Source organism: Notothenia rossii, assembly GCF_949606895.1.
Source record: "Notothenia rossii genome assembly, chromosome: 2".
In the NCBI taxonomy this organism is placed as follows: Eukaryota; Metazoa; Chordata; class Actinopteri; order Perciformes; family Nototheniidae; genus Notothenia; species Notothenia rossii.
Window position 1 is genome coordinate 49,990,773 of NC_136904.1, and position 27,767 is coordinate 50,018,539.

Below are 27,767 nucleotides of genomic sequence, written 5' to 3' on the forward strand. Positions count from 1 at the left end.
TCCTTATGGGGAAAATAACACCCTTCATGCAGATCAAGATCCCTCCGCTACGCGTTGGGATCCTGATCTGCCGACGAGGCTCTATTAAAATATAAATATTTGTAGTGAATTAATGAGTTTAGGCACGTTAATAACGTTTTAATGAAGTTGAATACAGTATATTCATATATGTCAGTGATTTCATGTCAATTGTGTGTGTGTGTGTGTGTGTGTGTGTGTGTGTGTGTGTGTGTGTGTGTGTGTGTGTGTGTGTGTGTGTGTGTGTGTGTGTGTGTGTGTGTGTGTGTGTGTGTGTGTGTGTGTGTGTGTGTGTGTAGAGGTGTGTGTGGTTAAAACACTTTCATGAAGTGAAGGAGGTTTTCCTTCAATAAAACAGCTGTGGGCAGCAGTGAGTGTCACAGACATTAATTCATAGATCAAGGCAGACTGGTGCACACACTCTCGTGCCAACACTGGCAGGACAGTAGGCGACACGCCCGTTCTAAGCCGTATCCCTCACTCCTCACATCCCAAGCTGCATCCCCTAAAAGTGTATTATGTTGTTACATCGTTTCAGATGTTATCTTTCAGTTGTGCTCTGTCTACGTTAAAAAGCCTCAGTCACCTTAATTCATGTAATAAAAACATCTCAGGTCAGTAACACTCAAAGCTAAATGTGCAATACCATGTTCAGCTATGTTACTATTTATAATGTTATTGTTGTTACATCAGAAGATGTACATATTGGAATGATTTCTTAACTTACAGTAGGCTATTTTTTACAATGTGTGTTGGAAGGATTTATTAAATTACTATGAATATTGTCATTGTTGAAGGCTTTTAGAGAAGGATGCATTATAAGCCTGAAATATATAACATTTTATACCTAAAAACATAAAAGCCACAATAAATAAATCACAATTATTCTAGTTCTTTTTACCTCCCGTATTGCTTTCAACCCACCAGCTTTTATGGTGTTGTCACTAACTGTAAACTTGTCGCTCAGAGTAACCTACAGTTAATTTAGCTGCTGGAGAAGAAAGATCAGGGGGGGAGGGGGGGAGAGAGTTGTGTAAATACACAGCTGAGAGCTGCCGTTTCATTCAGACTGTTTAAAAAACGGTAGCAACGGACTATTTTTCTTAGCGGATGCATCTCAATTTAAATCGATACATACAACAATTTTTTTAATCAATAAAAACATTTTCTAAATCCATAAAAGCATTTCAATTAATATTGGGAGTCATGTCCTTACTTTGTTGAGAATGTGGCCATGTAATAAGCGGGATAATTTGCAGCGACTTGTTCCTTATGGGGAAAATAACAACCGTCATGCAGATCAAGATCCCTCCGCTACAAGTCGGGATCCTGATCTGCCGACGAGGCTCCATTAAAATATAAATATTTTTTGGTGAATTACTGATTTTAGGCACGTTAATAACATTTTAATGAAGTTGAATACAGTATGTTCATATGTGTCATTGATTTCATGTCAATTTGGCGAACATTCCGCTGTACATCCAGCGTACTGTATCTGACTTTATTTGACATGAGGTCCAGTGTGGAATCCCACTGCACCCCCTGGTGGATCAATGATCCATTGCAGCTGGCTTCATTATAATTACATTTATCTATCACGGGGGTGGTATCATGTCAAGCTGGAGGTTTTCCCTTGAGCGAGGGCAGATCACGTACCAATCACGGCCCTTGCGTTTCAAACTGTCTGAAATGAAGCGCTACATCTGCATAACCTATTTGTAGCGGCGATCGCTCATCAAAAAAGGCCACTCATGTAGGTTAGCAGTCAAGAGTTCCCAACGCGTGTTGTGTTGGAGGATGAGGTCCACCATGACATCATTTGTAATGCTTCATTTATTTGTCCAAGGTTAAAATGTTATTTTACGACTCACGTTCACATATCTAAAATCTTGTTTAAAACATAACTATCACGCACACGCTCAGACACAAACAATCACGGTCAAAACAGTTGAAAAACGTGTGGCTTCCTCTCATCCCGGCTGATCACCTGTGCCCACATATATAGGTGAATTACCTCCCATGCTCCCAGGTGTGCAGATTGGATGATGACGCTTTCACACACACCTAGACAAACCCCGTGCACAACCCAAAGCAAATTGGCTCCAACACTATTTATTGTTAATTCATGCCCTAACACAAGTGTTCTTAATGCACAAGAGAAACAAGGTGTTCCAACAAACAATCGGGTGCCCTTGGAGTCCCCCAAGCTTACTTCAACAATTTTAAATGAAAGGAAACTACAAAATGTATTTTAAAGCAATGAATTAATCGAACAGGTTGTTTTGCATTACAATGTCAAATTAAATATGTAAATATATATATAACACGTAATTTTCGGACTATAAGGCGCACCTGAATATAAGCCGCAGCAGCTAAATTGAATGATGTGTACTAGGGGTTTCACCAACTAATCGACTAGTCAACTACCTTTACCACTAGTCGGCGCTGTAGGCCCTAGTCAACTAGTCGTGAAAAAAATGGAGGTAAACGAGGTGCTGCAAAATGCTACAAAACACGTCCGACATTCTTATAGGCCTGTGACAAACAGCCAAAAAGGGCTTTAGTTTTCGAGATACCGCTCCCGGAGTTAGGACAAAACACAACTTACTTTTTCCTCAACTCTAAGGCCTCCCATACATGAAATGGATTGTTGTATAAAAATATTTTACTGCAAAAGTGGTGAAATTGATATATAAAGTTAGACACCCCAAACAAAAAATAAAGCCTGGCCGTCTGGGGGTTGAGGCATATAAACTCATGTAGATTCACATTGGAAGGTTTGATAGGTTTAAAACTTGGCATACCTGAGGTCAGTACATCCCTCTGCATTATAGAAAAGATTGAATGTCAATATCTTAATGTAAATTGGAGATACAGTCATTTGAACACATACCTACAATAGGCGGAAATGTAAATCTATGTAGAATGTTCTCTTTACTTTGTAGTGACTCTGACATGGATTGCCATAGCAACACATATGAGGGCTTGTTGGAAAGGTGGAAAGGTGGTTCTACTGAATCCAGCAATAATAATTGTGTAAAGGTAGCTTACATACTCATGGAGTTATGTCACTAAACGTATAAGGTGTCCCAAATGGGGAAAATATGAAATAGTCCTAATTAAATCTATAGTATCACCAATTAGTTTTATTTTGACTTCACTTATCAGGGGTGGAAAATATTAACAAATTATCTTGAGTAGAAGTCCCTAAAAGGTATGACAACTTGAGAATTGTTATTTTTTTAAGTAAAATATTGCAACTTCAACATTAGTGCAGAGAAAATGCAGGCCTAAAATGCAATAGAACTACTAACGAAGTAGTAGTTGGACATCAGCTCGTCGAGGGCGGTGTTGGTGGTCACAAACTGATCCACTAACAACTGCAACACCTTGATTTTACTCTCAAGAGGACCATAAGGATACTCATCCACTTCCTGATAGGGCAGGACGTGATGGTACGCGCGCAAAACTTCCGGCCACGTCATGCCTTCGATAAAATACAGAGTGGAGTTGACGCAGTCTTTGAGGTCGGCGGGGGCAAACGTGGTGTTGGAGGTGTCTTCTTCACGTAGGATGACCTTCAAGAGGGCAATATGTGTCTCTGCTCACATTGTTTATCGACGGCCCAGCAACTCAAGCTTATGCTCCTCATAACAGCAAGTCATTCAGCTCTGTAGAGAATCAAAAAGTTATACTACAGTATTTGACTCCACCTGCTTTATCTGTATCTCATTGCCTACGTGGGTTTCTTCACAAACTGACAGGTAAATCATTGCAAATATGTTTGGACTGTGAAACGATGGGACCTTGTCAAATAAAATGGCTAATTAGCTAACTGGAAAGTGACCTAGCTTAATGTTTCATTAATGTAACAGCCTGTCCAGTAGCCTATATTCACAATATACTCTGTGTCTCCTGGCTTAATTAGTCTCACTGGTAACAATACTGTAAATAGAGCCTAACAAAAACAGTATAAGTACAACATAGATACTGTACAAATTCTGAAGTGTATCTTTTTTCTTTTTTTCTTTTTTTTTAATTTTACCAGAATGGAGAGTGATGTACAAACAGTGGATCCAAATCGTTGTATCATCTGTGGTCAACATTTTGAAAAAGGGAATAAACAAGATCCATATGTCAAAAATCCTACAGCAGAAGGCCTCCAACGTATACTAAATGTTGCTCAACAGAGATGATGATGTTCATAAAACTCTCTCTCCATATACAGATGATATACTTTCGTTTAAAATAAAGGTATCATATCATCGATCATGTAGAGCAAACTACTCCAGTAAGACCAATATCAGTGAGCAACAAGTTGCAAATGTTGAAAGTGAGAGCATACCTGCATCAGTCTCTTCAAGAAGACTGAGTAGGGTTGATACATTATCGTTTGACATACGAAGAGATTGTTTCATTTGTGAGAGGGCCAGATCAAGACCAGAACCTCTGACAGCCATTATGACTGGTACAGTTAAGAGTACCCGAGACAAGGTCCTTCATGCAGCATCAGAAAGGCTTGATGAAGTTGTACATCTTCAGCTGCTCTCATATCCGGATCTCTTTGCATATGATGCCAAATATCATGGAAGCTGCCTTAAACACTATATCTCTAAACTAAATATATTAGCTGCCAGACGAAAAAAAGAATCAGAACAGCAGACCAGTATCTATGACAAAGCTTTTATTAAGCTCACTGAACTCATTGACAAAACTGTTTTCTCAAAAGAAATGAAAGTGACGACCCTCAACTCCGTGGCTGGGAGGTTTGATGGCATACTGAAGACACTGAGGTCTGGGGAAGAAGATGAGACGGTCCAACACACTAAATACAGCTCCTGGAAACTGAAGGAAAAGCTCTTACTGCATTACAAGCACAGGCTGGTATTTGTAGAACGAGCTGGAAAGTCTGATTTTGTATGCTCTGAAAGTGTGCCCATGGGATTGGCAATGAGAGCTGTACAACTCGAAGACAAGCTAGAAGAGACAACAGCTTCTACAGCAGACTGTGAGACACAACAGCAAAGTCAAGGTCTCTCTGACAGGCAAATACTACATAGAGCTGCAGACATATTGAGAAAGAGCATGGAGCAGGTTGACCATGACCATAAATCATATGTCAGCAGTGATCGACTATCACGTCTACATTGCAGCAACTATGTACCAAACAATGTTTATGACTTTGTGAACTGGTGTGTTGATTCAAATGCTCACAGAAATTGCGAGACCTGTGATGAGGAACCAGCTTTGAAGGACAATCTGCGTGTCATTGCAATCTGCCATGATCTCATTGCAAAGTGCCGTCACATCCATACGCCAATCACACTGGGACTTGCCATTTTGATTCATCATCAATTTGGCAGTAAGTCACTCATCAATGAGCTCAGTGCAATGGGGCACTGTGTTTCCTATACAGAGGTTCGACAGTTCCTCACATCTGTGGCAGCAGACCAGATATCAGGGACAGAGAGTGGTGTCTACATCCCAACTGGCCTCACTGGAGTCACTGAACATGGAATTGTTGATGCAGCCATCGATAACTTTGATCAGAATGGAATACTCTGGACGGGAAGCAAACAACTCATGCTATGGCATCTGTTGTGTACCGAAGAGGCCATGTCTCCACTGCATATGAATGTCTAGCACGAGTCCCAGAGAGGTCTCTCTCAACCTTGAACACAGCTGAGTTGAATGGAGATAAACTTCACAGGTATGTTTGGATTATTTGAATTTGTATTCATTCCGTTTTCATGTGTATAGTCACAGTACAAATTCATTGGTGGGGGTGTTCAATATGAATACTTGGTGAGGTTTAGTGTTCTGAGTTGATATTTAATGCATATGATAACAAGCTTATCTTATTATTTCTGGTTACAGATACTGTATATCAAACCTCCAAAGCGACCAGAACCGCCCGAACTTCCCAAACCTGAGATACTACACATAAACACAGCAGTCTCCAAAGCAGCAGAAGGCAGAGACCTGGTATGGAAGCTGACCCGAAACCAGAGCGAGAATCAACAGCATATTCCTGCTTGGTCTGCATTCAATGCCTTCACATCAGACACACCTTGTCCAGTAGCCAGTGTACTATACATGCCCTTCATAAGAGAATCACCCTCAGATTTGTCCACCATCTATACAGCTATGATACAGCTTGTACAGCTAGCTGAAGAACTGGGACAACACCATGTGCTTGTGACTGCAGACCTTGCAATTTATAGCAAAGCGCAACAGATATTGTGGAACAAACCAGAGCTCTTAAAAGGGAAGATCACAATGAGACTAGGAGGTATGCATATCACAATGGCTTACCTTGCAAGCATTGGAAAGCTCTATGGTGATGGCGGACTGTTTGACATACTCACTGAGTCAGACGTGTATGCAGAGGGCACAGACCGACAGTTGCTTCAGGGGAAGCAGCTGGCAAGAGGAATAAGGAGCATAAAGCTAGCCTCTGAGGCTCTGTTCAGGCTCTTCTGGAAAGCCATGCAATCATGGCTTGAAAATAAAGGCAAATGTGCAATAACTGGAGCACAAGAGCAACTCCTACAAGATGTACAGCATGCATTTAATGGTAATGACAAGGCCACTGCTCAACAGCTTATCGGTGAGGTGGAGACGGAACTTACTGGGATCCAGAACATTACCCAGACTTTCATAGTTGAAGGGGCTAAGCAATCAGCAACTTTTGGATATTGGTTAATGTTCCTCAAGGGTGCTGATCTGTTGCTAAGGATCCTTCGTTCAGAACGTGAAGCAGACTTTCAACTTCACCTGAATAGCGTGTGAAGTCATCCCTTGGTTCAGAGCTGCTGGAAGCAGGGCCGTGGGAAGTAGGGGTGCTGAGGGTGCTGCGGCACCCCCTGGTGGAAGACAGGGGAACTACACTTCCACAAGATTAAATACAAATATAATCCAAAAAAAAAGAATTTTCAGCCTTGATGTAACAAGATTCATAATTAAGTAAAGATAACACCATTTTCACCCCGGTTACATTTTCCATTTGCCCTGTACGATGGCCGCTGTAAGTGATGAAAGTGGGGGATGTTGGCTTATCAGGCGCCCGCAGCTCACAGCCAGCGTGAGAGAGAGAGATAGAGAGAGGGGGTGCACCGGTACCGGCGGGGAATGTTGTTAGCTTCTGCTGCGCTAACGGATATAAGAAGCTGTTTCTACAATAATGTGGAGGGAGAGCTCTCCTGTCAGACTGAGAGGCTCAGTGAGGTAAAGGACTCCTAGATAGATAGTTCACTTTAGTCTAAGTTATCTCAGTGGCTCTCAAACGTTTTGATCACAATTTATGTAAACAAATATTTCCAAGGCACTTCTCTATAATTATTAGGATAAATAAAAACAGGTTTGAAATCATTCCAATGTATACTGTAGGACAGTAACCCAAAAATATTGTTTAAAACTGGAGATATTTAACAATATGCATAAATTAATTAATGTTAACTGATAAAATAAGATATAAATGAACCACAAAAATAAAAGTTAGCCTACATTTATTTGTTATTGGCTATGGGTTATTGGATATGTTCAGATACTTATTTGATTATTAAAATGCAAACCGATCTTTTTCATATGGGTGTTTTAGAGTTGTATTCCCTAGATCAGTCTCTAGTTTGGGCGCTCAAAGTGCACCAGATTGAAGCATTTTACTTTAAAATGTTAAAAAAAATCTTCCCGGGGGGACACCCCCGGACCCCCCTAGAGGATGTGAAGTCCACCCCCCAATTAAAACATGTTCAGGCAATACTAAATACATTTGAAGCCTTTTTATATAAGCTGTCCACCATATCAATACGTTTCTCTGTTTGTAGTGTATTGGTCTTTTGTAGAGGTTTTTCCTTGCCAGCTAAAATCTTGCCTAGGGCAGCAAATTGGTGAAAACCGGCCCTGGTGTCATCCCCACAGCACCCCCCATTTGAAACATGTTCCCACGGCTATGGCTGGAAGAACCAATTATGCCAAGTACATGCCGGTCTACGTTGCAGAAATGAAAGCTCTTGAACATGAACAACCAGAAGCATACACATTCATGCAAGAAGGCGGATTTGTTGTCCGCCGGTCAGAGGATCACAGCTTCAACTGTGTGGCGACTGATCAGGCACTGGAGCAAACCATTAACCAAGAAGGCAAGAGTCAGGGTGGAGTTGTTGGCTTCACATTGCGAAAGGCAGCTCTCACAAGATGGTTGATGACAAGGCATGTCACCACAGCATACGTGGATGCCATGAAAGACCTTTGTGACACTGATGCAAAGGGCCCAAAAGCACACAAAGAACATGGAGCCTCTAGAATGGACAGAGATGAGGGAGACATACAAAAGATAATTTGTGGAGCAGAAGCAGAACCCCTTTGACCTTGATAGTATCCCTGAAGAACTGATCAATATTGCAAGTGGTCAGGTTGCATCTGAGAAAGTTGCAAAAGAGCTGTCAAGTTTCCTCGAAGATGGTGCTGAGCAGAATGCCATCTTTATTGAACAACGCCTGGCGAAATCCCCAAAAACTAAGATCATCCACACTCAATCAAAGACCTGGTAAGGCAAAGAAGAGGCAACATCCAAGCAAGCAGATCTACACATGTCATTACAGGCAAAGCCAAAGTTCCTAACTACAGGAAATACCTCAAGGTCAGTGGTAACAAGGCTGCTTTATGCAGCTTTGTAAGCAACTACATAGCCAATACAGGGCCCAAGAGAATCTCCTCAGAGAACACAGTCATTTTGGCAGGTGGCTTTGAAAATGGTGAGGAGGTCAAAGTGGTCAGCAAGTCAGGTGTTGCAGGTGCTGACACCAGATTGGTATTAAATGCAATACATCTAGCAGAGTTTCATTCTCGGGTCGTCATCAGATGTGATGATACCAACGTACTGGTTTTGCTTGTGTATAATTCCAGCAAAGCAATGTTTGGATCCTCAACGGTGTTCATGCACTCTGGACATGGCCCAAGGGAGAGGTTTGTCCCAGTCTGTGCCATCGCAAAGAAGCTTGGTGCAGCATTTTGGGCAACGCCCTCAAAGGTTGTGATACCACAAGCAGCTTTTACATAATTGGGAAGGCTACTGTGTTTACAAGACTTAAGACCCATCTGAGTGGCTTAAATTAGATGGCCAGTTTTGGACTTTCTGGAAGTCTGGAGGAGGCTATTCCTGTGGCAAGAAAGTATGCCCTCCTTCTGTATGGCCAAAAGAAAAGGGAGGATGGCCGTCCTTGCACCACCTTGGATGAGCTGAGGTACACACTAGCATCTACAACAGATTCATCAGCTGCAAATCTACCCCCAACAGAAGATGCCTTCCAGCAACATGTATTAAGAGCCATGTACCAGACCGCAGTGTGGTGTCACAGCCATGTGGCCAAGCCTCATCTCTGGAACCCAGTTGGTAGAGGGTGGAGGCTCAGAGAAGATGAGTATATTGAACCAGTGATGTTCGTCAAAGAACCTGCACCTAAAGAAGTCAGAGACATCACCCACCTATACTGTAAGGACGGAAAGTGCAATGATAGCAGCAAATGCCAATGTCTTTCAGTAGGCTTGACCTGCACAGAGTTTTGCTCTTGCTCTGACTGCCCAAATGTGAGCCATGTTGTTTTTGATGACAATGTGGATGAGTGATAGAGATGTATTTATATGCATGTATCCCCCGGCTCCCACTAGCTTAGGTTTACTTAAGTTTAGATAAGAACATTTAATTTGAATACTAAAGTTTGTTAATCCAAAAACCTGTTTCCTTGTCTCTGTGTCTCACCTTCTAGTTCCTGGCACATTTTGGCTGCAGCTGGGCATAACATTGTATAAAGACACCATAAACGTTTAGTGACATAACTCGATGAGTATGTAAGCTACCTTTACACAATTGGTATTGCTGGATTCAGTAGAACCACACATTTTCAACAAGCCCTTGTGTGTGTTGCTATGGCAATCCATGTCAGGGTCACTACAAAGTAAAGAGATCATTCTACATAGATTTACATTTCCGCCTATTGTAGGTATGTGTTCAAATGACTGTATCTCCAATTTACATTAAGATATTGACATTCAGTCTTTTCTATAATGCAGAAGGATGTCTTGACCTCAGGTATGCCAAGTTTTAAACCTATCAGACTTTCCATTGTGAATCTACATCAGTTGTTATGCCTCAACTCCCAGACGGCCAGGCTTTATTTTTAGTTTGGGGTGTCTAACTTTATATATCAATTTCACCACTTTTGCAGTAAAATAATTGTATACAACAATCCATTTCATGTATGGGAGGCCTTAGAGATGAGGAAAAAGTAAGTTGTGTTTTGTCCTAACTCCGGGAGAGGTAACTCAAAATGTTGGGGCCATTGTCACTAGCCTATTATGTATGGCAGTACTTCAACGAAGATTTAACCAACTCCACAGTGAAGTGTCAGTTGTGTACAGCTGTACTGAAGTACAATACAAATGCATCTGCTATGCGCAACCATCTGAAGATGAAACACCCGCTGCCGACAGCTAGCACTAGCAGTAATGCTAGCACCAGTGAGCAACGGACGTCAGCACTGAACAGAGGCCAACGAACAGCAAGAAAACACGGGTCAACAGTGATGCGGATGATGAGCTACGGGATTACTGCCAGCGGACACCGCATATCCCCACAATGGATAATCCACTGGAGTGGTGGGCAGAAAACGTGCACCGCTTCCCCCGCTTTCGAGGAGCTACCTGGCTATTCCAGCCACAAGCACCCCTAGTGAGAGGGTTTTTTCCCTGGCAGGCAACACTTTCACCCGAAAGCGGTCAAGCCTCCTTCCCTCACATGTCGATGCGTTGGTGTACAAACCAAAAATATGGAAAGGTGGACGTTATCGTAGAGGACAGCGAATAAAGTGTTGCGCAATGCGCTGTTGCGCACTGGATTTACGTGGCATGTATGTAAACAAGAGTTTTTTGCTGTCGATTTTGGTGAGTCCAGTTACTGTTTGTTATTTACTCAGCCATGTAACACAAATTAAAATGCAGTGTTTAATGTTACTGTATGAGTTCCAATAGAAAATACAGTTGTAAACCTCTCTTTGTGTGTCTTTATTATGACTTAACGACTAGTCGACTGCTATTTTGAAAAACGTGTCGACTAGTAAATATTGGTAGTTGTGAAACCCCTAATGTGTACATATATAAGCCACACTGGACTATAAGCTGCAGGTGTTTTAATGTTTAATTACCATATGTAAGGGTTCGTGCACAGAGGGGATTGTCGGGAAAGAGATGGCTGTTTGAGGAAGCTCCCATTTATTAAAATTTCAACAAACAAGTTGCATATTTGCATAATGTATTCAAGTGTTACCATTTAGTGCAATAGTAGTTACAGAACATGTACTGTGCTGTGTAAACTCTACTCACACACACATCACATAGCGTTTCAGACACACAAACTTTTCAACTTTCAAACTTAAACGGTGCGCTCCAAGCGCACGTTTAACACCTTTGCACAAACTGTCTCGCTCTCGTAATGTCTGTCTGTCTTGCTCTCGTTCTGTCTCTCGTACCACTCTCGGTTCCAGTTTTACTTTTGCGCGCTACCTGTCTCACTCTTTTCCGGCCTCCAGCTTTTCCTGCTGGAGCCCGCCGCTTAAAGGTTGGGGGCGCGGACCGGCCATAGAGCCCCTAGAGTTAAAGGTGGTGGACTGTAACCTGTAAAATCCATAGATTTAGGAGGTCCCCTAGTGGCCGTTAGCTGTAAAAATCCATAGATTAGCCGTACCGTTATATAAGCCGCAGGGTCGAAAAATGGGAAAAAAGGCGTGGCTTATAGTCCGAAAATTACGGTATATATATATATATTTGTTTTTAAAAAATATATATTGGTTGTCTTAGTACTAGACAACAGACATACAGGACTGTCTCAGAAAATTAGAATATTGTGATAAAGTTCTTTATTTTCTGTAATGCAATTAAAAAAAAAAAAATGTCATACATTCTGGATTCATTACAAATCAACTGAAATATTGCAAGCCTTTTATTATTTTAATATTGCTGATTATGGCATACAGCTTAAGAAAACTCAAAAATCCTATCTCAAAAAATTAGAATAGTTCCTCAGACCAAGTAAAAAAAAAAGATTTATAACAGCAAAACACAATCAAACATTTGAAAATGTCCATTAATGCACTCAGTACTTGGTTGGGAATCCTTTTGCACGGATTACTGCATCAATGCGGCGTGGCATGGAGGCAATCAGCCTGTGGCATTGCTGAGGTGTTATGGATGCCCAGGATGCTTCAATAGCGGCCTTTAGCTCATTAGCATTGTTGGGTCTGGTGTCTTTCAGCTTCTTCTTCACAATACCCCACATATTCTCTATGGGGTTCAGGTCAGGGGAATTTGCAGGCCAATCGAGGACAGTAATGCCATGGTCAGTACACCAGTTACTGGTGGTTTTGGCACTGTGGGCAGGTGCCAGATCATGCTGGAAAATGAATTCCTCATCTCCATAGAGCTTTTCAGCAGACGGAAGCATGTAGTGCTCTAAAATCTCTTGGTACACAGCTGCATTTACTCTGGGCTTGATGAAACACAGTGGACCAACACCAGCAGCTGACATGGCTCCCCAAACCATCGCTGACTGTGGGAACTTCACACTGGATTTCAAGCAACTTGGATTTTGCTCCTCTCCAGCCTTTCTCCAGACTCTGGCGCCTTGACTTCCAAATGAAATACAAAACTTGCTTTCGTCTGAAAAGAGGACTTTGGACCACTGTGCAACTGTCCAGTGCTTCTTTTCCTTAGCCCAAGTCAGACGCCTCTTCCGTTGTCTTGAGTTCAGAAGTGGCTTGACCATGGGAATACGGCTATTGTAGCCCATTTCCCGGACACGTCTGTGAACAGTGACTTTTGATACCTGGACTCCAGCTTCAGTCCACTGTCTTTGAAGCTCCCCCAAATTCTGGAAGCGACTCTTCTTCACAATGCTGTTAAGGCTGCGGTCATCTCTCTTGGTTGTGCAGCGTTTCCTGCCACATTTCCCCCTTCCAACAGACTTTTTGTGGATGTGCTTTGAAACTGCACTCTGTGAACAGCTTGCTCTTTGAGAAATTTCTTTTTGTGTCTTACCCTCCTGATGGAGGGTGTCAATGACGGTCCTCTGGACAGCAGTCAGATCAGCAGTCTTCCCCATACTTGTGATTTAGTTTACTGAACCAAGCTGAGTGTTTTTCAAGGCTCAGGAAACCCTTGCAGGTGTTTCGAGTTAATTAGACGATTCAAGTGATTCGTTGAACACCCTACTAGTATACTTTTTCATGATATTCTAATATTTAGAGATAGGATATTTGAGTTTTCTTAAGCTGTATGCCATAATCAGCAATATTAAAATAATAAAAGGCTTGCAATATTTCAGTTGATTTGTAATGAATCCAGAATGTATGACATTTTTGTTTTTTTAATTGCATTACAGAAAATAAAGAACTTTATCACAATATTCTAATTTTCTGAGACAGTCCTGTATTTGCATGTCCTCACTAAGCATTATTACATATTAATTTAATATTAAACAAATAAAAATGGCCACTTATCCCAAAATGTTGCTGCTAATATAATCATATGCTTGTCAACTTTAACTGATCAAAAATAAATTCTGAAAAAATACTTGAATTATCTATGAAATTGCAATATTGACACACGTCCCTCAGTTTGTTTCAATCCTGTCACTCACGCCATACCATTTACCCTCCTATTAAAAATAATGGATCAGTCCATGTGTCATCTGTATTGAGGGAATTACATCACAGAAGTCTTTTGAAGGAAAGATGGCAAAGAAAGGCAAGTGTCAGTTTCTTCTCTTACCTATATTTCAGTTTTTGTATTGTCAGATTAAGATTGACAAGCTCAACATTTCAACTCTGTTATATGAATTAATGATAGTAGATACTTGTTTATTACAAAATAAACAATAGTTTTGCAAAATATTACAATTTTGTAATGTCCTTGACTTCCGTGTGGTGCCATATCTTAGCTAAACAAGGTCTCATGGCTACTTTTTGTCAAAAACTTCAACCCTGTCACATTTTTTCAAGGAAATTCCAAGTAATTATTTATATTTTGTGTCTCAGGTGGGAAAATGTAAGTAGTCCACTACCAGATGTTATGATCAAAGATTTTGGTTTCATTTTTCAAAGATGTAAAGACCCAAAAGGCACCCGATTCAGAGAATACTCAGAATTCTGCTTACTGTGTACAGTAAAAGTACGTAGTTATAATTAAGTACACAAATGACATAACCCATCTCTAAGAGAGCTAAAGGTGACATGTGCATCAACACATTTCAATATGTGTCAAGAGCTGCTAGATTGTGCTGCTGTAATGGAATATGTAAGCAAGGAGAATAAGAACATACCATGTGGTCCAGCTGGAGTTTCATCTGCCTCCTGATCCCTGCCTCTGTCCCTCTTTCTGACATTTCTTCTTCTTCACTAATGTCTTCATCTCCTCCTGGCTTCCTCCTGCTCTGACCCTCCTGGTCTCTTCATCTCTCTTTTCCTTTTCTTCTTTCTGTTCGTCCTGATCTCTTCTCAGATATGTCTTTTTGTTGTTGTTGAATCACTCCAGCTACTCTGGCCTGCAAGAGTCTACTTGTGAAAAGCACTGGTACAAATGCTTGTATAATTTTACAAGTTAGGGCCATGTAGCTAAGTAGCATATAATAGACCCTCCAGAAAAACGCGGGCAAAAATCCTTGATTATGCGGGCTAAATTCCTTGATTATGCGGGCTAAAATCCTTGATTATGCGATTAAACATGCGGGCTTTTATGTGATTTTATGCGGTGAAACAGCGGGAAGTTGCGAAATATGCGGAAAGTTGCGAAATATGCTAAATATGCGGGAAAAAATTATCGATTTTTTTTAAAATATTGGGCTGTCTTATTTATTCTCTCTCACACACAACCTGCCACTAACGTTAAACCCCTTTACTATTCAATTAAACACATTCAATGTTTATTTATTGTAAAAGCAATTGGGCTATTTTAATCACACACACACACACACACACACACACACACACACACACACACACACACACACACACACACACACACACACACACACACACACACACACACACACACACACACACACACACACACACACACACACACACACACACACACACACACACACACACACACACACACACACACTTCTGTGTTGATTCGCACAGACAACAGGCCACGGCTATGGAAGCAGCCTACCTCAATCGCCAGGGAGGAGTACGATCTGTGCAGCTTCTGAACGCGGCCAGGCGGCTGCTGTTCTGGGCGTGCGCACACGTTGCTCTCCATCAGAGCAATGTATATTCCCGGCGAATTGAACAGGGGGGCTCGCAGAGCGCAGCAGCCGTGTTATGCGAGGAGTACGGAGACTCAGACCTGCGTCACGCGCACTTGTGCCTCAGTGGGATTTGGCTTTGGTGTTACGCGTACTAAGCAAAGCCCCATTTGAACCTTTAGACCAGGTTCCCCTTAAACTGTTGTCAGCCAAAGTAGTATGGTATGCCATGTATGGTATCAACTTCTCTCAGCCACCGTAGTGTCGTGTCAGGTGGGCGTGTCGTGTACCGTCGTGTAGGGGGCGTGTCGTGTACGGTCTTGCCGCGGCTGCAGCTAGACCATATTGATCCATCCCCCTGCCCGATCTGAACTGCGTATGTGCGAGATGGTCCGCCATATTGGAGAACTCTGCAACCCAAGAAGGACACTTGACACAGTGGCTTTTGGCAAAGCTGAAAAATAAAACTCGAGAGAGAGATGAATTATTGTTATTACAATGTGACTTCACTATTATTTAACAACTCTTTGGATTGTGTTCTTTTATTTGGGGTTAAGTACATTGTCAGAATAAGTGAGAAATGGATTTAACTTCTGTTAGACAGCCATATGCCATACATTTTTGCATACATTCACAGTAAATATTTATTCAGTATGATAGCTGTCTAACAGAAGTTAAATTCACTAACTTGTAAGACTTTTAGTGTCACTAGTACGGTCAGAGGGTCACTAGTTCATCAAAAAGCTTACATGTTGGTACTTTGGTGCTACGAGTGCTGCTCCTGGCATCACTAGTAAGGCTTATGTTATTATTATTATTTCGACATAATTACTCTGTAGCTATGTTAGTTTGACAATAAAGAACCTTGAACCTTATGTGATAATTAGTCGGACAAAGTGCCACTAGTTGCTGAAAAAGAGTGATTAGTATAATGTTTTATTTAACTAGTAAATCAGAGTGCCAAACTAGTGTGACCATATATCACATATATATCAATAACAAGTGAAATCAAAGAGCCAACTAGTGTCGGCAGCTGCCGTCTGATATCAAGGATATGGAATAAATACTCAAATGGCTTGCCATAGTGCAGTGACCACTAACTGGCGGCCCGCGGGCCGGATGTGGCCCGCACGACGGGGGTGACTGTGGCGTTGGCGGAGTGGTGACTGTGTTCGCCTCCCACCCATTTCTTTTTTTTTTACAATGTCTCGTGAGTAAGGTGCAGTACCGGAGTCCAACAGAGAGGTAGCAGCTGCGGGTCAACAGACTGTGTACTGCGAAACCTTCCCTGTCTTGAAGAAGAATTGATCCTTTGTTGTGAAAAGAGTATGGTTAATGCGCTCCGCACCACAGCAGTAGCCCCGCTGCAACAGAGTCCAACAGAGGCAGGAGCTGCAGTACAGTAGAGTAGCCTAGAAGCAGGGTTGGGTTGTAACGGAATACATGTAACGGCGTTACGTAATCAGAATTAAAAAATCAAGTAGGCTAACTGTATTCAGCTGGCGTTACATTTGAAAAACAAGTAATCTGATTACAGTTACTTTCGTAAACCTGAAGTGAATACATTTTGGAATACTTATTGGAATTATTGGTGGAAAAGTTTCCTCACAAAATGTAATATTCATTACTGGCAGAACTGTGTGCACACTGCACAGCGTTGCAGCAGGCAGATGCAGGGTGTCTGTGAGGCCCCGCCCCCGCACGCAGATGAGAGAGAGAATCTTTAAAAATATATTGAAAGTTAGAAACGGAGATGGTTAGATAAAATGTGCTAGATAACGTTTATGTAGCATTTATTTATTGTCGAAATGATGATATTTCATAACGGGATCAAATCAAAGTGAATGGCCTGCTGCTCCTGAATGCATGGGGCAAGTGACTGGAAAAAGTTTTAAAAGTTATTACATCGTTTCAGATAATAAATAATAATGATAATTAATTCTATTTAGGGGCGCCTTTCAAAGCACCCAAGGACACCTTACAATTCATAACATATTCCAAGGAAAGGTTTTAAGACAGTAAAGAATGCAGTCTGGGTGATGTTTTTTTATGTGGGGTGCAGATGAGGGGGCTGTCCAGAATGACACCAATACGTTGTGCTTGAGTTCTTGATAAGCCATTAAAACAGTAAAATAAGTGTCTCCTGTTCACCAAAACATACCCATCTGTTATGAAAAAAGGAGGTATTCCAAAAGTATTCTAAAAGTAATTAGAATACGTTACATTTTTAAGACACGTAACTGTAACTGTATTCTGATTACTTTCAGAGCATGTATTCAGTAACTGATTACATTTACAAAGTAACCCTCCCAACCCTGCCTAGAAGTGATCCTTTGTTAGCGTGAAAAGTCTGCTAAGCTTTATGCGGTCCGCAGTACCTGAGCGTGCTCCACTAGCACCCCCCCCCCAACTTCAAAATTGTGGGCTATATAAAAATCGCTGACCCGCGATAGTGTCTATTGGATACATTTTGGCCCTTGGACAAATGTAGTTGCTGATCCCTGCCATAGTGTGTGAGGCACTCCTACCTTGTCTGCTCCACACTCTGTTCCATCCAGAGGAGCGTCCAGTTTGGTCTTGCAGGAAGCATCTCCCTCGACTAAACACCACAAGCCTGCACACATCAGGTGCTGATGACACACACACACACACACACACACACACACACACACACACACACACACACACACACACACACACACACACACACACACACACACACACACACACACACACACACACACACACACACACACACACACACACACACACACACACACACACACACACACACACACACACACACACACACACACACACACACACACACACACACACACACACACACACACACACACACTTCTCCGCCTCATTCGGTTTTCATTTACTCGTTCGTTATCTGCAGCTTCAATCTTGTAGGCTACTCACCTCGTTTCTTGTAGCCCTCGAAAGGGTTTTGGAGGTTGATGCCTCGTGAACGTGAGTTGTTTGGCTTTCTTGTCCGCAGCAGCAGAAAGCATTTTCGAATATTTGAATGAATCAAAGCGGGTCGTCACCGTCGATTTTCTCTTATGCTCCAACACACAGTTGCACGGGGTGCAGAATAGTTTCCCCCCACTTTTTGCTCGGTCTTTAGTAGAAATGTTCGTCGGTAAATGAGATGGATTAGATATTTTCATTTTGGTGTTTTCTCTATCGTGTGAGCTCCACACGTTCACTCTATACAGTGTTGTTTACATTCTGTGATGCGCGAGCTGATGACGTCACGTCAAGACGAGTTAACTTTTTTTTTTCTCAACTTTGTGTGGAAAAATGCGGGGATTATGCGGCCTTTTGATAAATATGCGGCCTTTTAGAAATCTGCGCCATTTTGCTGATTATGCGGTAAATTCTGCGATCGCAGAATCGCGTTTTTCTGGAGGGTCTAATATAATAAAGATAACATAAGAAAGTATTTATCAAACACACACAGGCAGCTGTGTTTAGATCCAGTTTGACGGTAAAGGACGTATCCTGGTGTAATGTATCTGGCCTCATTGCTGTGATGTGTAATGTACGTGGATTTAATAGTACAGCATAGTTTAGCAAAGTGATCGATCTCTGCAGCTAGCGCAGCCTGCGTAGTATTTTGTAACGTAACGTCCCAAACAGTGAACGTCTGTTAAACGTTATTGATTCAAACGGCAGCGTTTTATTAATATTTTGTTTCAAGCTCTCGCCTTTAGTAAAAACAAAACTAGTGGAAGGGGAAATGCTCCCAGGGGAAGCTGATCCACCTTGAGGTGCTGGGACAGCTCGTTCCCTCTCTGCAGCTGTGTGAGCCGCGGTCTGTGTGAACGACGCTCCGCAGTTTAATGCAGGGCCGTAGCTACGTTTTTAACGGGCCTAAAATGATATTTAAAATGAGTCACTTTTAATTAATGTACTGCTTGTTTCGTTGCTTGAGAAGCTTCTGGGAAAAGTACAATTTTAGGGAAACAAAAGTTAGGTCGGCAGCTGGGGGGTCAAGGCTCTACAGTGGCCCCCCCTTGCCCCCCGTAGATCTGCCCCTGATCGTGGGACTCTGTACCTCCAATCTGATGGAAACTAGGGATGTCCCGATCACCTTTTTTTGCTCCCGATCCGATTCTGATCATTTGATTTTGACAATTTGCCGATACCGATTTTTCCCGATCCGATCTTTATGCAATGCATTAAGAGAAAAAAAAGCATTCAAGTTGTGCCTTAAGGTTACAGCAGCATTCGATCAAAAAAAAAAAGAAGCTTATCAGTACTCGTTAGCTTACTGCTACAATTAGACACTGCGCCCTGCCCACTCTGTTGCCAGATTTGAGTGAAATAAGCAACCAGGTCTATGAAAACAAGCCCCAAAGAAGCAACACATACATGATGTAGTGTAATTTGAAACCAAACCTAAGGCCTCAGGATGACTTTAAGACTTGAACATGGTCATTTTTGTTTTGTGACATTGAATACAAAATAAAAATAAAAAGTATTTAATTTTTTTTTTAAAAATAAATAAATCCCGATCCCCGATTTTTTTCTCCCGATTCCGATCTTTTGAAAATCACGTGATCGGCTCCGATCCCCGATCACGTGATCAGATCGGGACATCTCTAATGGAAACAATTCATATTTGCTGTTCAGGAAATGTTTGGGGTCAGTAATTATGTTGTTGGACAGCCAATGAGAGATCTTAAGTAGATACACACACTTCCCAGAATAAAAACGACCCAGGGTTTGAAACAAAGACATATTGCTAAATGATCACTGCAAGTTGTGACTGAGGTGTGTGTTTGCAGAAAATCATGATTTCCGTTTGAGATCTTTGCAAAAGTAACAGACATTGTAAGCACGCAGATACAGTACACAAACACACACAACATGAGTGAACCCCGGCCACCGTGCACTGACTTCCCTTCAACCAGCAGCACGGTAACACGTAGGCCCAATTCCAAACCACACCCTACCCACTCCCACTCCGTGTCGCAGTCAAACTCGCAGCTAAATGAGGCTCCTCCTTCCAGGTGGAGGGAGTAAATACAGCAGAAAGCTTTGGGACGAACTCCCCTCTCTCTGGCAGAAACAGGAAATGCCGTAACTTTCGGTAACAATGGTTTCAAATCAGCATCTTTTGTAGAGCATTAGGTGAAATCAGCACAGATGCAGGCTCGCTGTTTGATGGCTTGATAACCGACTCCCCCTCCACACTCGTTGGTTTGGAACAGCACTTAATGTGGCGGACCCTCCACGCGAACAAGCAAACGGAGGGGTAGTGTGTAGGGGTAGGGAGTAGAGGGCGATTTGGAATGGGGCCACAGAGGCTGCATCTCACTTCTGTTAAATTAAATCCTTGCGTCCCTCACTTGCGTCGTTTCCCTGCGTTTAGTCCCTCCCACCAGGGAAGCATGGAGAGACGCAAGGAAACCACAAGAAGCAGGGAAATGAGTTTTAAGTGCAATGGGACGTACTTTCCTCCGGAGCGTCACGTGAAGCGACGTCCGTTTGTGATGACTCCGCACAGCTGATCGTCTGACAGCAGCTCTGTCCCCGTTGTTTCCACACATTTACCGACACAAACATTTGTATCATCTGTTGTAGACCCAAATAAATAAAATAAAATAAGAAGTCATTCTCAAAAAAGAAAACCGCCATTTTAAAATGTAAAAACGAACAATAGTTTGATTAATATTGATTAGAGTGCAGAAAATAAATAAAATAATTCAGAGAAGAAAAAGAGATATGTTATCTATCAAAACCCAGTTAGATTAACATTCATTGGATTGCACACTTTGTTTGATGTGTGGATATTGAAGGATTATTTGAATTATTTGAAGGATTAAAGTAACGTGGTATGACAGGAAAGTTCAATCTGGTATATTCCTTTTAATGTCACCTTATATATATTCATGTGTGTTGAATTAGAAGGGACAAAGTATCTTTTCCCTCCCCCAATATATTGAGGTGAATTCCTTGTGTTTAGAGAGAGAGGTGAGAAGGGGACACCCTTATTTGGGAATAGGGCCAGACGCTGGAATGTTTCCCTCGTAAAAGAAGGGTGTGCTTACACAGGCTTGAAGCAGATGTGTGTGTGTTTTCATTGCAGTAAATAGATCTGCTACATGATTACTGGTCAACTATACCTCTGTTCTTATTCTTTCATGTGTGGGTACTAAATGGCTACAAACATTGTGGAGAAATTAGCTTAAACATCTTTCATTACTCTATATGAAATGGAAGCAGTTTTTTATGACAGGGACGAGAGAGTTGGAGGAGGGTGAGCATTCCGAGGAGTTTCAGCATGTCAATTGTCAGGGGAATCGACTTGTTTTCAATAGAGGTGTGTGGTTGGTTACTTTGTGTTAATAATAGCAGTATGTGTAAAGGAAGCTGGAAATATACAATGTGAAACCTTTGAGGTTTGACTATTTGAAAAGCATCTCTAATACTGCTTAAGAGCATAGGTAATGTGTTCCTCGTTACTATTGATATGAAAGTAATTAACATGTATTACGTATATTTAGCCAACTATAACAACTATATCTTAAAACATACTTTTAACTTGTGTGTGGCAGCCTGAGGCGGGAAGATGGACTCAGGGACAAAGGGCCATAAAGGAGATGTGTGTGTGCTGGCTACAAGATGTGAAATAAGATAAGGAAACTTGTTGTTGAGAGCAAGTTCGTACCAGACACCAAAAGGTGTCTGGTCTTCGTCAAACTGAAGGAGACTTTTTGTTTCCGGGTTTCTTCTGCTGTGTCACACTGATTGGGTGCGACAGGCCATGTGTTGGTCTCTGCCAATAAGATGACCTCTGGGGGAAAGCAGGCACACACCTCCTCCTGTGTTTTAGTATGAAAGACTGTGTTTTCCTTTGGTTCGCGCTCTTGTTTTTCACCAGCCGTTCCTGAGACCTGTCTCACACGGTTGTAGAACCTGAGCCCGGAGTACTCTGCAGAGTGCTTCGTGATTTCTTTGTATTTGTATTTTGTATCGTTACCGTTTATCATTAAAGCAAGATTATTGTTTAACTTGTATTCTGGTGTTTCTTAATCCCTTTATTTTCCCGAATTCACCCAGCTTATAAAACGACACGCGGAGACGAGGTTGGTTTTCAACATCCTCCAAATCTCCAACAATATTTAGCAAATTAACATTTTAAATAGCACTTAATGACTGACTGAATGGAAATGACAATAAACGAAAATGTAAAACAAAAAAAGCGATCATGAAAATGTTTCCAATAAATGAATAAAATGATTTTTGACCACTTTGTTGTTCAGATATATCACATATTTGTAACTAAATGATACATGAATTGAAACAAAACACGGTATAAACTGAGGAGTGACTCCAGTGAGGTTCATGTATTTTCTTCATTCTGCTGGGAAACTGATCTCATGTCAAGAAGCATCAGATCAGTGCATGCACTGCATCGTCCAATCAGTGAGCGATACACAGTAAGGGGGCGGGGCAATTGTCAAAGCATTTCACCAGAGGATGGTCTGGTTATTCCTTTATTATCGCTCCTCCGTTATCGCTCCTCGCTCCTCGGTCCTCCGGCACAAATAAGACCACTGAGACGCTACTCAAGATGGCGCAGACAAATCAACTTCCGGTGATACAGAGACCGAGGAGCAAGGAAATGAAAAATAATCAAAGTGAGACGCAGCCAGAGTCACAGGCCGTTTCTCAATCGCGAGGATGCTTGCTTGGTAGCACATGTCTTCCGAGTCACCTGCTTCACAAGCTAGGCAAGAATCCTTCCTGGCAATCGGAAAACGAAGAGTGGAACAGGCTAGCAAGTGTGTAGGTGTGCGTTATATGAGAGGCCCCGCCTTACATTTTCCACCACAGATTTGGGGAAATTGGTCCGTGCGCAAAGCATTGTGGGGATTTTAAGGACGCGAAGTCTACCCATGTGCAGCCTCGAAATTACCCCCAAACCAAGGACGCGGCCTCGGTAGAATTCCAAGTATGCTGGACATTGGAACAGTCCTTCAGCGGCACTCGATGACGTAGTATCCTTGAAATATTGGCTTGGAAGCCAGTTTCCTCGAGATTGAGAAACGGCCACAGCCTGAAGGCAGCTCTGACAGGAAGGGGCTCTTACCCACAATGCATCTGTGCAACAGAGGAAGGATTAAATTGGGCAATGTTACAATTATTTATTGTAGTGTGTAGAATTATTATTGATAATTTATTATTTATTGAATCGCAGCACCATTACACCTTCATGTGTTCACTAGACAGTATTTCCCCTACCATTGCCTTGGAGGGGCGCTGCGCCCCGCCAGCGGAGCCCCGCGCCCCTCCTGAAGTTCAAGGTGTTTAAAACATTTTTTATTTATGTATTATGTATTTTTATATATATATAGCACCAGATTGCAACTAATCTATATCTACTGTCACTTTTCACATTGAGTTTAGTGTTTTTGACCCGAAGAAACACTGATGCATTAATCAATAACAATAGTCCACAGATCCTCTCTCTGCTCCCGAGGATTTAAAAAATATACAACGCTGTGTGTGTCCGTCAGGAAACATCCACTGATAAACTGCGATGTTAACAACCTCATGATAACCTCATATGTTTTTAACTTATGATCATACCTGTGTTTAGTTTAGAAAAAGGTAAATGTGTGCATTTTATTATAAAGTATATAAGAGATACTGATTTGAAACTGTTGTTACATACAGTTACGACATTTCCTGTTTCTGCCAGAGAGAGGGGAGGCCGTCCAAAAGCTTGCTGCTGTATTACTCCCTCCATCTGACAGGAGGGAGCCTCATGTGTCACTCCACGGAGTTCACTCCGTCACGGAGGGGGAGTGTGTAGGGGTAGGGTGTGGTTTGGGATTGGGCCAAAGTGTATACAGTAAAAAAAGATGATATCATTAATATTAGTCAATAATGATTGAGGATGCCGTTCTGTCTCTGGCTGCAGATCTGTGAGGGAGCTTCCTGTTTGCTGAGCTGTCATTATCATGTTTAACTGGCTTTGAACAGCTGTTTCAGAGAGCAGATGTGACTGAGGGGGTATTACATAATCACCCCAGCAGCTGATCATCATCTGCTGCTGTGTGCTGTTCACACATCAACAGGATGGTTTAATGTATATGTGATCTTGGCATGAATCTAAAATATAAACAACAATCACACACAGAAATACAATCCTCTGATGATCTAAGGAGCTGCTGAAGGAGCGATATATATATTTAAAAAAAGTAGAGCTGCCAATGCATTAACGCATTAACGCATGATTAATCTGGAAACCTTAACCCATTCCTCCCATCTTTCCAGCATGGATTTTTACCATGAATTGCATGGGAGTGAAAAGGCAAAGAAAAGCGGAGGAACTGACAAAAGCTGCATGTGTTGCACTGACTGGAGAACACTGGACGTCAGTAAGACCATCAATACCTCGGTGTAACCACACACTGACAGACAATGACAGATTGTTCTGTCTCAGCCTCAGGGGAACGCTGTAGTAACTTAGCTGATATAATGTATGTATATACTGAATGCTGCACTGTGATAGTAATCATAGTACATATTACCTGCCAACATGTAAATGTGAGCATAAGGTATGAATAGGGGTATAAATGAGTATATATAGTATGTGTGAAGCTTTTATCCGAACTACCTTAGTGTGCTGTGTTTCCATTAAAACTTACAATTCTACGCCAGTCTGAGCTCAGGGTTTATAGAAGCTTTAATAGTTACTGTGTGTGTGTGTTTGTTTGTGAACCAGTGTGTGTGCTCATCTCATACAGAGATGCTCTTATTGCCGCTAAATCTGCCTACCTCTCCAACATCTTCACTGACCCCTCCCGTAACCCCAGGACCCTTTTCTCCACAGTTAACAAGCTCTTCAAACCCCGTGCTGATAACCTCCCTACTTCTACTTCCGCTACTTGCAGCTCATTCCTCCAGTTTTTCGCAGACAAAATTAACGCCATCAACCACTCCTTCTCAGCTCCATCTGATCTACAAGCATCTCCCCCAACCTCCACCGCTACCATTTCTCCCCCCATCTCCCTTGACCTCCTGACTCCTCCTCCCCAGCGCCGCCTCTCCCAGTTCAACCTGGTTACCCCAATTGAAATACTCCATCTGATCGGTTCCTCAAATCCCACAACCTGCTCCCTTGACCCTCTACCCACTCCTCTCCTGAAGTCCTGCCTCCCTGTCCTCTGCCCCTATCTTGCTAACCTTTTCAACTCCTCGCTGTCCCATGGAACCGTCCCCTCTGCCTTCAAAACTGCTGCCGTTACTCCAATCCTCAAAAAATCTGGTCTTGATCCCTCCTCCCTCACTAATTACCGCCCCATCTCCAACCTACCATTCCTCTCAAAAACTCTTGAACGCATTGTAGCCAAACAAATTCACTGCCATCTCCAAACCAACCAGCTTTATGAACCCCTTCAGTCTGGATTTCGTCCTCACCACAGTACAGAAACTGCACTCGTCAAAGTTCTCAATGACCTCCTCACCTCTGCTGACACTGGTTCCCTCAATATTCTCATCCTCCTCGACCTGAGTGCAGCCTTCGATACCGTGAGCCACAACATCCTGCTCACCCGACTCAGGGACATTGGTATTGAAGGTATTGCACTCAGATGGCTCCAGTCCTACCTCACTGAACGATCCCACTTCATCTCCCTCCCCAACCACTCCTCTGCCACAGCTTCAGTCACCCAAGGCGTTCCTCAAGGATCAGTACTTGGCCCCCTCCTCTTCACCATTTACATCCTGCCCCTCGGTCAGATACTCCGCGACTTCAACCTGGTCTTCCACTGCTATGCTGATGACACTCAGATCTACCTCAGCACCAAATTCCTCCATAACCCACCCCTTACCCACATCGATTCCTGTCTGACAGCTATTAAAACTTGGATGCAACATAACCTCCTCAAACTGAACAGCAACAAAACAGAACTCCTCCTAATTGGCTCCAAATCCACCCTCAGCAAGGTCACTAACATAACACTCACCATCGATGGCACCATTGTTTCCCCCTCCAATCAGGCATGCAACCTTGGTGTAAGCCCTACCCTCTCCCTCAAACCTCACATCCGCCAAACAGTCAAAACCTCATTTTTTCCACCTCCGCAATATTGCAAAAATCCTACCCTCTCTCACCCGCCCCGCAGCCGAACGACTAATCCATGCCTTCATTTCCTCCCGCCTTGACTACTGCAACTCACTTCTTTACGGCATCAGCACTACATCCCTCAACAGACTCCAACAGGTTCAAAATGCAGCTGCACGTCTCCTCACGCATACCAAATCATGGCATCACATCACCTCAGTCCTCAAAGACCTCCACTGGCTTCCTGTCTCCCATTGCATCAACTACAAAATTCTGGTCCTCACCTACAAAGCACTCCACCATTTGGCCCCCCCTTATCTCACAAACCTTCTCACTCCTTATCAACCCCCACGGTCCCTTAGATCCACCGCAGCCGGACTCCTATCCATTCCCACATCCACACTCTGCAGCTTTGGGGACAGAGCCTTCTCAGTGGCAGCTCCTAGGCTCTGGAATTCCCTCCCCCAAGATCTCCGTGACTCTGAGTCCCTCACAGTCTTTCAGTCCCGCCTCAAAACACATCTTTTCAACTCTGTCTACCCATAAGCCCCCCCCCCCTCTCAATCAACTTCCTCTTGACTGCCTTTTTATTTATTTATTTTTATTTTACTATACTTACTTGTTTGCCTGTCCTTGTTTGTCTACCCTCCCTCATATTGTAAAGCGTCTTTGAGTTGTGAAAAGCGCTATATAAATAAAATGCATTATTATTATTATTATTATGATGTAACACAGTTACCTTTTAATGTGCATGTTCGTGGGCAGCAGCCAGACAGTGTTTGCCAGCTCTGTATAAACTGTGAAGAGTCCTGAGGGAGCTGCCTCATTCACTTGGCATAATGTCCAGGTGAGTCTGGCACACGCTCAGGTTAAAAGACCTGTGAATGATGCCTTTATGTGCAGAGTGCATGTTTGCAGCTTTAACAAACATCTTACAGCGTGTAGAAGAACTCTTCTGAGCTTGGCTTGCATTAATGTCCCCCAGTCACTCTTTATGGCCTCACTGCAAGACCTTTTCTATTGATTTTCTGTATCCACCAATTGAGGAACCCATACTTAATCATAAATGAAATAAAATAATCTTTCAGGAACTAAATTAGCTGTTTTTCCTTAAATGGGAAAGTAATGTTTGACAAGAGTCACAACTGTCCCTGGACTACTGTTAACAAGAATATAGCTCAAACTTTATACAGTATGAACATCACCTCCAATCTCTTTCTTCATTTAAAAAAGTTCAGCTTCACCAAACTGCTCTGTTTGTGAGGCATGATTTTTGCTCAGAAACCTTGATGGTCACATGACCTGCGTGTGGATGACAGATCACATGATAACAAGTGTATTAATAAGGGTGAC

General features: G+C 42.4%; 1 protein-coding gene across 1 annotated transcript in view; it reads right to left on the reverse strand.

Annotated features, from left to right (window-relative positions):
- Positions 1-27,767, reverse strand: part of adamts17 (ADAM metallopeptidase with thrombospondin type 1 motif, 17) — a 308,092-nt gene that overhangs the window by 71,100 nt on the left and 209,225 nt on the right. The gene's annotated exons all lie outside the window — the stretch shown is intronic.